Raw genomic sequence first — 10,255 nt, 5'->3', positions numbered from 1 at the left:
ATAAATAAAACCAAGTGGCATTTGGGGGCGCCTGGGTGGCTCAGTCGTTAAGCGTCTGCCTTCGGCTCAGGTCATGATCCCGGGGTCCTGGGATCGAGCCCCACATCGGGCTCCCTGCTCGGCGGGAAGCCTGCTTCTCCCTCTCCCACTCCCCCTGCTTGTGTTCCCTCTCTCGCTGTGTCTCTCTCCGTCAAATAAATAAAATAAAATCTTTAAAAAAACAAAACGAAACACAAAACAAAATGCACCCAAACAACTGTCAGACCCCGGGTCAGTGCCGCCCAATGATGTACCTGATCTGACAAGTCCCCCGGTTGGCAGATCCATCATTTCATGGGGGCACCACCCAGGGGTGAAGTCACCTGTGGCACCAACCTCCTTAAAAATGTTATCACAGTGCACGCTTCAGCTGCACGTGTATGAAAATTAGAATGATACAAAGATGAGTATAGCCCTTGCACATAGATGACATGATAATTCATGAAGCATTGCATATTTTTATGAAATTCTGACACAGGCTACAACATGGATGAACCTCGAGGACATTCCTCTAAGTGCAATCAGCCAGCTACAGAAGGACAGCTACGGCACGATTCCACTCACATGAAGTCCTGAGAGTGGTCAAGTTCAGAGAGACAGCAAGTAGAAAGAAGGGTGGCTGCCAGGGGCGGGGGGGCGGGGAAAGGGGGGCTGGTGTGCGAGTGGTGCGGAGTCCGAGTGTGGGACGATGGAAAGTCAGGGGATGGGTGGCTCACCTGCACAACAGTGTGGAAGTACTTCGTGACACTGAACTGCACACTCAAAAATGCCTAAAATCGTCAATTTCATGTTCCATATATATATATATATATATATATTTTTTTTAAGATTTTATTTATTTATTTGAGAGAGAGAATGCGATAGAGAGAGCATGAGAGGGGGGAGGGTCAGAGGGAGAAGCAGACTCCTTGCCGAGCAGGGAGCCCGATGTGGGACTCGATCCCGGGACTCCAGGATCATGACCTGACCGAAGGCAGTCGCTTAACCAACTGAGCCACCCACGCACCCCATGTTCCGTATATTTTAACACACACACACACACACACACGATGCCCCCCTGCAAAATGCCATCACAAAGCAAATTCTGCCAGGAGGGTAGGACAAAGAGAGGTTGCTGGAAACAAATCTGCCGCGTCCGCATGGCTGATGCACACTCGGCGGGCAGTCACCATCGGCAGGGCCTTCCTGGCTCTGTTGTCCGCGGGCTCGGTTGGCCCTGTCAGGTCAGGGATGGGCAGCATGTGGGGAGGGGCCTGGGTGGAATAGGGTGGCCCCTGGCCTTGTGTTTGCACTTCTCCATCTGTCCTGATGGTTGAAGAACAAGGCAGCTCCAGAGCAGAACTTGGCGTGAATCGAATGGGTGCAAAGAGGTTGCAGAAGAAAATCACGCGGTGGTTCACGGTGTCCACCGTGGTGTTGGCTGGGCCTGGGTTCAACTCCCCCCCGCCAGTGATTAGCTTTGGGACTCTAGGCAGATTATGTCACCCTCTCTGCATGAGTTAAATAGCAATGCTGGTACCTGCTTTGTAGGAACACCGTCAGGATGAAATGAGGTAAAGTGTGTGAAACGCTTGGCAGGACGCCTGAACAGGAAGCACGATGTTCTGTTTTGACGACGGGGGGGACGTCAACGCTGACCCTTGATAGAAGAAATCAAGATGAAATGAAGTCCTCAGTCATCTCATGGCTGAGTTTTGGGGTCCTGCCTTTCCCCCCTATTATAATCCCCTCTCTCTGTCAGACGAGAAGCTCCTCGAAGACGGGAATTTTCTCAACCCCGAGGTGGAATTTGTGCCGTGTGGGAAAAATTCACTGACTGTGCAGCGTAGGTAAGTCCCTTCACATCACAGCTCCGAGCCTTACTCAGTTTTCTTGCCTGCAAAATGGGTTCATAATATTGATCACATGGTATCTCTGTGAACATTAAACGGTACTGGTTCAGTACCGGATACCGTGCTTAGAACATGTGTGTGTGCAGTCAGAAGCAGCCATGCTGATGCTGGGGTTCGGTGTCTGGAGATCAGGTTCCATTCCTGGCCCCCCCATTGGCTAGCTGAGCAATCGCGAACAAGGAGATCTCGCTTGTCCGAATCTCAGCTTTGTCGTCTGTCCCATGGAACGCTAATCCTGCTACCCCCAGAGGACTCTTGGGCAAACCTAGGAAGATGGGAGTCTCCTGGGACGCAGCTCGTAAGTGGTGAAGTGGTCACAAATGTGAGGGGTCGTTCAGCACCCGTGCACGAACCAGTGACGGAGAAACTTCCTTGAGGGTTGCTCCAAGCTGCGTGCCTGGAGGCGGGCCCCCATGACCAAGTGGCCTGCTGGACACCTGGCTGGCCAGGCGGCAGCATCACTCTGCTCCTGCCTCCCCCAGCGGAGAGATAGCCTTTCCAGCCGGTGGACTGGAGGAGCCTGCTCAGCACTTCTCTGGGCTGCACTTCTGCTGATCCTCCCCAGGACACCGCTGCCCCTCACAAGCAGGCTGGCTGGGAAGGAATTAAGGGAGGGAGAGAATGACCTCTGGAGGGAGACCTCCCCACGGTGGGGAGGCTACTCCACTCAGCCAAGTGGGAGGGAGGATGGGGGGACAGAGCTGTCCCCACTCATCAAATGCCCTCCGGTCCAGGCTGGATGGACAAGGCTCTAACCCTGGCTTTGTCACGGACTGGCTGTGTGGCTCTCAAGCTACTTTTCTTCTCTGTGCTTCAGTGCCCAATTCTGACATTCTAGGATTCTATAAGAATATCACCAGAAGAGAGGTGCCAGGAGCCAGGGGGAGGCAGGAGGAGGGCAGGTGGGGTACAGCCAGCAAAGGGCTGTGGGAGCTCGAGCACCAGGTTCCCAACCCTGAGAGCACATAGGATTTGGCATCCGAGTGACCTGGGCTGTGAGCTCAAATCCTGACTCACAACTTACTGGCTGCCTCATCGTTACCCTGCTGCTTAACTTCCCGGAACTTCATTCTTCTTGTTTGTAAAAGCTGTGTGCAAATCTAAATTGCAAGGTCATATGAGTATTAGAAATAATGTATGCAAAACACTGGCATACAATATATACTCAGTAGATCAGGTATGAGTATGGTGAATGCTTAACCTATTTTATCTCTATCTATCTATCTATCTATCATCTATCTATCTATGTATCTATCTTTCTATCTCTCCATCTATCTCTATGTATCTGTCTGTCTACCGATCTTTATCATCACTATCATCTTTTTCATAAAGAACACTAGCACCATCCAACCCGTCCATCTCCCAGGAGGAGCTCTTGCAGAGGCAGATGAGCTGTCTGGGGGCACTGGTAGGTCGCCTGGGGATTCAGGGGCTCAGTGCTGAGAAGATGAACCTTACTGTGGGATTTACTCATTAGCTGGGAGCTCTCAGGTGAGGCCGGCCTGGTCTAGAGGTACCCTGTCCTGGTTCTACCTGGGAATATCTAAAAGTAGCAGGATTACTATCCTCTCCCTCCCGAGCCCCCCGCAGGCCTGGGTAGCAGTTCCTATGGGGACAATGAGCACAGAATAGAGCCACTAAACGAACTTCAGTGTCCCTGGAGGATGACCATGTGGGTCTGTGATCTTCTTATATGGAAGTAATCATGTGAGTAAATCACGGTTGAGTACATCACAGACTTAGGCCTATGGTTTTCTGGGCGTCTCTCCAGCACTGTTATTGGGGTGTATGTGTCTGAAGCCCCAGGAAGTGGCATGCTTTCCTCATTTTCCTGGTCCGGCTGTGGAGAGGCCATGCTGGGCTGCAGATGGAGCAAGGCTCATGAGGACCCCCTCCTGTCCCTCTTCCCTACACACAAGGTAGGATGGAGGATGAAGCTTCTGGCAGGGTGGCTACGTAAGTGAGTGTCCGTTGACCAGCATGTGCCTGAGTGTGTGCATTCATTGGCCAGTGTGAGCATGTGAGTGTGTGTCCATTGGCTGGTGTGTGTGTGTGTCCACTGGCCAGTGTGTGCTTGAGTGTGGGTCTATTGGCTGGTATGGAAGCACCCTTGCTGTGTGAGCAGAGAGGAGGGTGTTGGCTTGAGGCCATGAACCTATGTGAGCGTTTGAATGAGTGAGCACTGTTCAGGGTCCTCCATCGCTGAGCACACCAATCCCCAGCTTGCACTGTGGGTGATGGGGCCAGAAGACAGATCAGCCAAGTTCCCGAGAGTGATGAGTGATTTACCACTGTCTTTATCCACACTCCGGTATTTTATAGTTCCTGTGGCTCTGATGGAATAAATGTGACCTTTTATTCTTCACTTTGCTTAAGACTCAAGGTCAACAGCCCAGCTGTGATCCATCGGCAGCTCCCTCCGCCAGCCGTCCATGAGCCAGGGAGTCCTGTGGCTGTCAGAAATTCATTTAAGAGGATGTCCTTGAGGGGGGCTGCAAGGCTCCCAGGACCTGGCCCCACTCCCTCCCTGCCCCATTTCCTAGACTCTGCCCCTCGCTCTCCCGCTGTAGCCAACTAGGCCCCTCACTGCTCCTCACACCTGCTCTGGCCTTGGGGCCTGACCTCTGCTGTTCCCTCTGCCAGGAACGCCCTTCCTGCAGACCTCAGCTTGGCTCACCTCCTTCGAGCCTCTACCAGGCCTCACCTTCTCGGGGAGGCCCACACGAGCCACCCTGTGTAAGCTTGCACCTTGCCCACTGCCTCAAGCCCCTTACCCTGCTCCTCTCTCCCCTGCAAAGCACTCACTGCCTCCCCACATCTAGATAATTTACTCATTTATTGTGCTTGTTGCTTGCTTCCCCCATGAGGACAAGGATCCTCAGTTGTTTTGTTCACCGATGCATCCCAAGCACCCAGAATGGAAGCATTTATATTCTGGCATGTTTGCCTCCGGTTTCTCATTTGTAACATGGGGACGATAATAGAAGCTCTCCACTTCATAGAGTTGTCGGGCAGATTAAATGAATGAATACCTAAAAGCACTGAGAACAGTGCTTGGCACATAGTTCAGTAAATGTTGGCTATTATTATTATACTCCATCACAGCTGGGAGTCAGAAGGAGGTGAGTGATCTGTGTGAAGGGCCCGGCAGAGGGGAAGGGGCTCACAGGCCTCCCACCTACCTTGTAAAATTTCCCTGACCTCCCACAGTCCCAGAGCCCGTATTAGTGGACCCCCTTTGGCTTAGGGAGTTAGTTATCAGTCTATTCGTTCCTTTTTTTTTAAATCAAGACAGGAAGCCAGGCAGCCCCCTCCTGCCCACCCCAGGCTGCCGGCTCCCGATCCTATAGGTAGTTAGCAGAACGTGACCAGCAAGCACATCCTCTGATGGCTGTGGTTTCTGTTCAGACCACACAGGACCCCAGCTCTGACCCAGAAGTTGGATGCCTGGATTCTTCTCCCGCCCGGGGACCCCTAACAGGCTATAGGACCCAGGACACGTCCCGTGTCCCCCGTCTGGGTCTCTGCTCTCCCTGGGCAGAGCAAGGGGTTGGGATTAGACCATTTCTGAGGTCTTTCCAGGCTGGTCCATTCATCCAAGAAATGTTCCCAGAGCACCTGTTATATGCCCGTACTGCTCCAGGCACTGGGGATACAGCGGTGGCCACTACACACAAGTCCCTGCCTTGTGGAGTTGACATTCCCGGCGTTGGCGGGGAGGGGGGAGTAAATAATAAACATAATTGGTAAATGAGTGAATGTGTCATAAGATGGAGCATGCTATGGAAAAAAGGGAAAAGCGTAGCGGGTTAAAAGAAGGTAAAAGTGTGATGGGGCACCTGGGTGACTCAGTTGTTGAGCGTCTGCCTTCGGCTCAGGTCATGATCCCAGGGTCCTGGGATCGAGCCCCGCGTCGGGCTCCCTGCCCAGTGAGGAGTCTGCTTCTCCCTCTCTCTCTGCCCCTCCCCTGCTCGTGCTCATACGTTCTCTCTCTCTCTCAAATAAATAAAATCTTTTAAAAAAACAAAGAGGGGGGCCTGGGTGGCTCAGTCGTTCAGCGTCTGCCTTCGGCTCAGGTCATGATCCCAGGGTCCTGGGATCGAGCCCCGCTTCGGGCTCCCCGCTCTGCAGGAAGCCTGCTTCTCCCTCTCCCACTCCCCCTGCTGTGTTCCCTCTCTCGCTGTGTCTCTCCCTCTGTCAAATAAATAAATAAAATCTTTAAAAAAAAAAAAAAAAGAAGGTAAAAGTGTTGGTGGAGGGAAGGCAGGCTCAGCTCTAAGTGGGGATGACCAGAGAAACCTCCTTGAGAAGGTTACCTTTGCAGTGAGGGACATCTTACTTTCCAGGAACCTATGAATCTCAGCGATTCTTGGCACCTCTGTGTTCCAAGAGAGCACTGTTCGGGGTCCCCCATCGCTGAGCACACCAATCCCCAGCTTGCACTGTGGGTGATGGGGCCAGAAGACAGATCAGCCAAGTTCCCGAGAGTGATGAGTGATTTACCACTGTCTTTATCCACACTCCGGTATTTTATAGTTCCTGTGGCTCTGATGGAATAAATGTGACCTTTTATTCTTCACTTTGCTTAAGACTCAAGGTCAACAGCCCAGCTGTGATCCATCGGCAGCTCGCTCCGCCGGCCGTCCATGAGCCAGGGAGTCCTGTGGCTGTCAGAAATTCATGGCACCATCTTCCGGCCCTGCACACCGCCTGCCCCTTGGCACTGGTTCTGGGCCTCACCCAGCCGGGAAGGACATGGTCACAGTGGCTCTAGGGGATGACGGCTCATTAAGGGCAGAGACCAAGCCATAAATCTCCTCCCGCTCTCCTGAGGACACCCCATCACTAGGGTTGAACCCGTGACCTGCGTTTCATTTCGGTCCTGGGAGGAGGCAGCGATGGGGAGGCCAAACAGCCGCGATTCAAATGGCAAGTTATAAATGAGAATGCCCCAGGGCTGGCCATCACCTTCCTCAGCATGCAGAAGGGGCAAGAGGCGTGCATCAGCTTGCTGGCCTCCCACAGAATCCTCCAGGCCCTTTACACGGCCAGGCCCTCCTTCTGCTTTCAAAGAAGCAATGGTTTTGTTTGTTAGACATCACCAGCACTGCTGGGAGGTCCTTCCACTTGTCTGGCTGAGATCCCTCCCTATAGCCCCCACCTGTGTCTCCTTGTTTCGTTCCTTATGTGGGGATAGATAGGTGGGATGTGTTCATGCTTCCCCTTGCTCCTCACGGTGGTTCTGAGTGACAGTGGGTTGATGGTTCTGGGTTTGTGAAAAGATTAGGTGGCTGGGAGGCGGATGATCTAGAAAGGAAATAGGGTCACTGGTCTCCATTTTTTTTCTTGTTTGTTTATTTATTTATTTATTTATTTATTTATTTAAAGTAAGCTCCACGCCCAACGTGGGGCTTGGACTCACGACCCCGAGATCAAGAATCACATGCTCCACTCACTGCGCCAGCCACAGTTTGAATACAATACCTGTGACCCCAAGACATCCATCTCACTCCTCTCTACCCTAACTCACGTCCTGGGAGGAAGAAGAGTGGTCGGGAGCTATCTGGAGCATGGCAGGCCTGGGTTTGAATGCTGGCTCCGCCGTGTCCAAGCTGGGAGACCCGGGGCAGCTTACCTACCCTCTCTGATCCTGGAGATTCCTACCCTGTAAAGTTGTTGTTGTAGTTGTATGCATGCCCAGTGCAGCGGGATGCACACAGCAAGCGCTCAGATGCTAGCTGCATATTGTTAAGACAGCGAGGCACAGATCCTGGAGCCAGCCTGCCTGGGTTCAAATCCCAGGCAGAACACCTCAGGAAAGCTACTTAACATCTTTGTGCCTCGGTTTTCTCATTTGTAAAAGCAAGAGAATAACAGGACCTTCGTCATCGAGATGTTGAAAGAACTAAATAAGCTAATAAATGGAAACCACTGGAATAGTACCTGGCACGTCATAATTTCTCCAAAAGGTTGGCTCTTATTATCATCATCATTACTGGAGGAAAAAAAACAAAAAAAACCCAAAAAAACCACCTGCATTTACTTGGCACTTTTGACCTAATTTCCATCAATTGGTTTTGTGATTTATAATCCACTGACTTCTAACCAAAGACATAAGATGACTTGCTACATAAAAACACAGGAGACAAGTAAATTTTTAAAAAACTCTTTTATGGCAGATCCAGAGATCAGTAAGGAGGTTTGAGCTAGAGGCCTTGCCCCCAGGATGGTGGGTTGTGGCATGTAACTAAGGCATGCCCACAGAGCCACCAGGCAGCCCTGGGTCATTCTATCTTGGGAAGAGCGTAGGGAGGAGGGCGGGGTGGGTGGGGGATGTGATGGCCTCAGAACAATGTGAAAGGAGCAGCTTTGTCAGGGGCATCCAGTCTGTGTGGGACTGGGACAATAGGAGCAGAAAGGGCTGATCATACTTCAGATGAGGGGTACCCCCAGTCCAGGAGGGGCTACCCCCATCCCAGGCCACATCCAGCATACCACCCACTAGACCCCACACATGCAGAAGGATGGCACAACCTGGCACGCTTCCAAGGCAAGGAAGCAGGAGAGGCACCAGAGAATGTACCCCCCCCGCTCCCCTCCTGCTCCAGAGACAAGCACCACCACCCTGTACCTGATATGCCTCCTGTGTCTCTTCCCTGACTGGGCTCCTATTTGACCTTCTGGGTCACCTCCTCCAGAAAGCCCTCCCTGACCTTCCCAGGACTTGCCATGATGCTTGCACGGCACTTATCCCAGCCACAGTAACTGAGTCAGGTACTCCTCAAGCACCTCATAAAGGTACTCCTTTATGTCCGCTTCCCTGGGAAATGTGAACTGCAGGAGGGCAGGTGTGTCCTGTGAGTGGCCGTTTTCCCTGTGAGTGGCCCAGGCCTGACATTAGCCACATGAAATAAAGACCTCTTCAATGACTAAAAGGGAGAGGCAAGAAGGGAAGAAGGCAGGGAAGGAGGATGTTGAATCTGGAAAAAAAAAAAAATAGGATTCAGCGAGCCATGAGAAATATCTGCAAACATTAAATGGACCTATTTTGAAACCAGAATTCATTTTATTCCTGATGAGGATGAAGGCAGAATGGAAGGGCAAGAAGTAGAGGCAGAAGGAGTTGGGGGCCTGTAATAAGGAAAATCTTCTCAGCGAGAGCATCCAACGGTAGCTGGGGCTCTTGGGAAAGAAAAGGAGGGGGTAGTTTCTTGTGTATGCAAGCTATTCCCATATGGGGCCAGTTAGGATCCTAATGGTGTGGGGGGAGGTGAGGTGGGGGTGATAGATGGGGGAAGGGGTGGGCATCATAAGTATTCACAAAGAAAGGAGAGAGCTACCCTGGATGACGTTGAACTGTCCCTTTCTAACTCTGGACTTACTTCAGTCTATGAGAGTAGCAAGAACAAGGCTCATTTAAAGACAGAACAGAATCCAAGAGAGTTGTGGCCAATAAATAGCTGGACTGGTCCCAAGACCTTGGCTTTCCCTCCCTCTCCCTGAGCTCTCTCAAGTCCTTGGCAATATTGCCCACACAGGGGAACTGGGCTTTGAGGTCGCCTTATGACCCGTCCCTGCGCCCCTCCCTCCTCCTGCTGCTGGGACCTCCACTGTGCCCCCGCTCAGGTCCATATCCTCTGTTGACCAGTCCTGGAGGAAACCACGTCAGTATCACCTAGGTTTTTGCCTATGATAAGTGCAAAGAAGTGCATCTCTAACGGTGGAATTTCAGGCCCTCTGATCTTCTACGAAAGAAATGTTTTTGGGTGGGGTCCTATTCGTAGGCCCGCTCTAGACGGAATGGGGGGTGTGTGTGAGGTTTGGGTCTAAATCTTGGCACCTGTGCTTTCCTGGTAGCTCCCACCCACTCACTTTTGCTGTAGTAGACCAGCTTTCTTCCAGCCCCTGCCAGAGGGAGAGGACTGCTGGGCACCAGCCTAGCCGGCCAGGAATTTTCCAAGTCTCACTGTTTCGCTCAGACCTTCTTTGGAGCGACAATCAAAGGCTGGGGGAGGAGAGCAAAGCAGCCTCAGTGGCATTTTGACGGGTGGTAAAAATATCTCTCTGGCGTTCAGTGCTGGCTGCTGCCACCGTCTCAGCTTCCAAGATCCTGTCTCCTTGCCCAGGGCCTCGGCAGCCTCCTCACCTGTCCACACGCCCCCCTCCCAGGGGTCAGAACCCAGGTCACCAAGCCCCAAGCCCCAGCTAGCCTCACAGCTGCAACTGCCGCTTCTATCCCCGTGGCCCGGCGCCAGCAAAAACGCACCGAAGAGCCACTAGAGGAGAAGATTTATTATCAGAAATCCTGCAGCACATGCCTAATG

At 52.2% G+C, this 10,255-nt stretch overlaps 1 protein-coding gene and 1 non-coding gene across 2 annotated transcripts in view; one reads left to right on the top strand and one right to left on the bottom strand.

Annotated features, from left to right (window-relative positions):
* Nucleotides 1-10,255, bottom strand: part of LRFN2 (leucine rich repeat and fibronectin type III domain containing 2) — a 39,409-nt gene that overhangs the window by 13,639 nt on the left and 15,515 nt on the right. The window lies entirely within an intron of this gene.
* On the top strand, nt 397-500 carry LOC123325609. Its single transcript, XR_006540544.1, has one exon. It is a non-coding gene; the product is annotated as a U6 spliceosomal RNA (small nuclear RNA).

Source organism: Neomonachus schauinslandi, chromosome 8 (genome assembly GCF_002201575.2).
Source record: "Neomonachus schauinslandi chromosome 8, ASM220157v2, whole genome shotgun sequence".
NCBI classification, from domain to species: Eukaryota; Metazoa; Chordata; class Mammalia; order Carnivora; family Phocidae; genus Neomonachus; species Neomonachus schauinslandi.
This window is presented reverse-complemented; position numbering and strand designations above follow the sequence as displayed.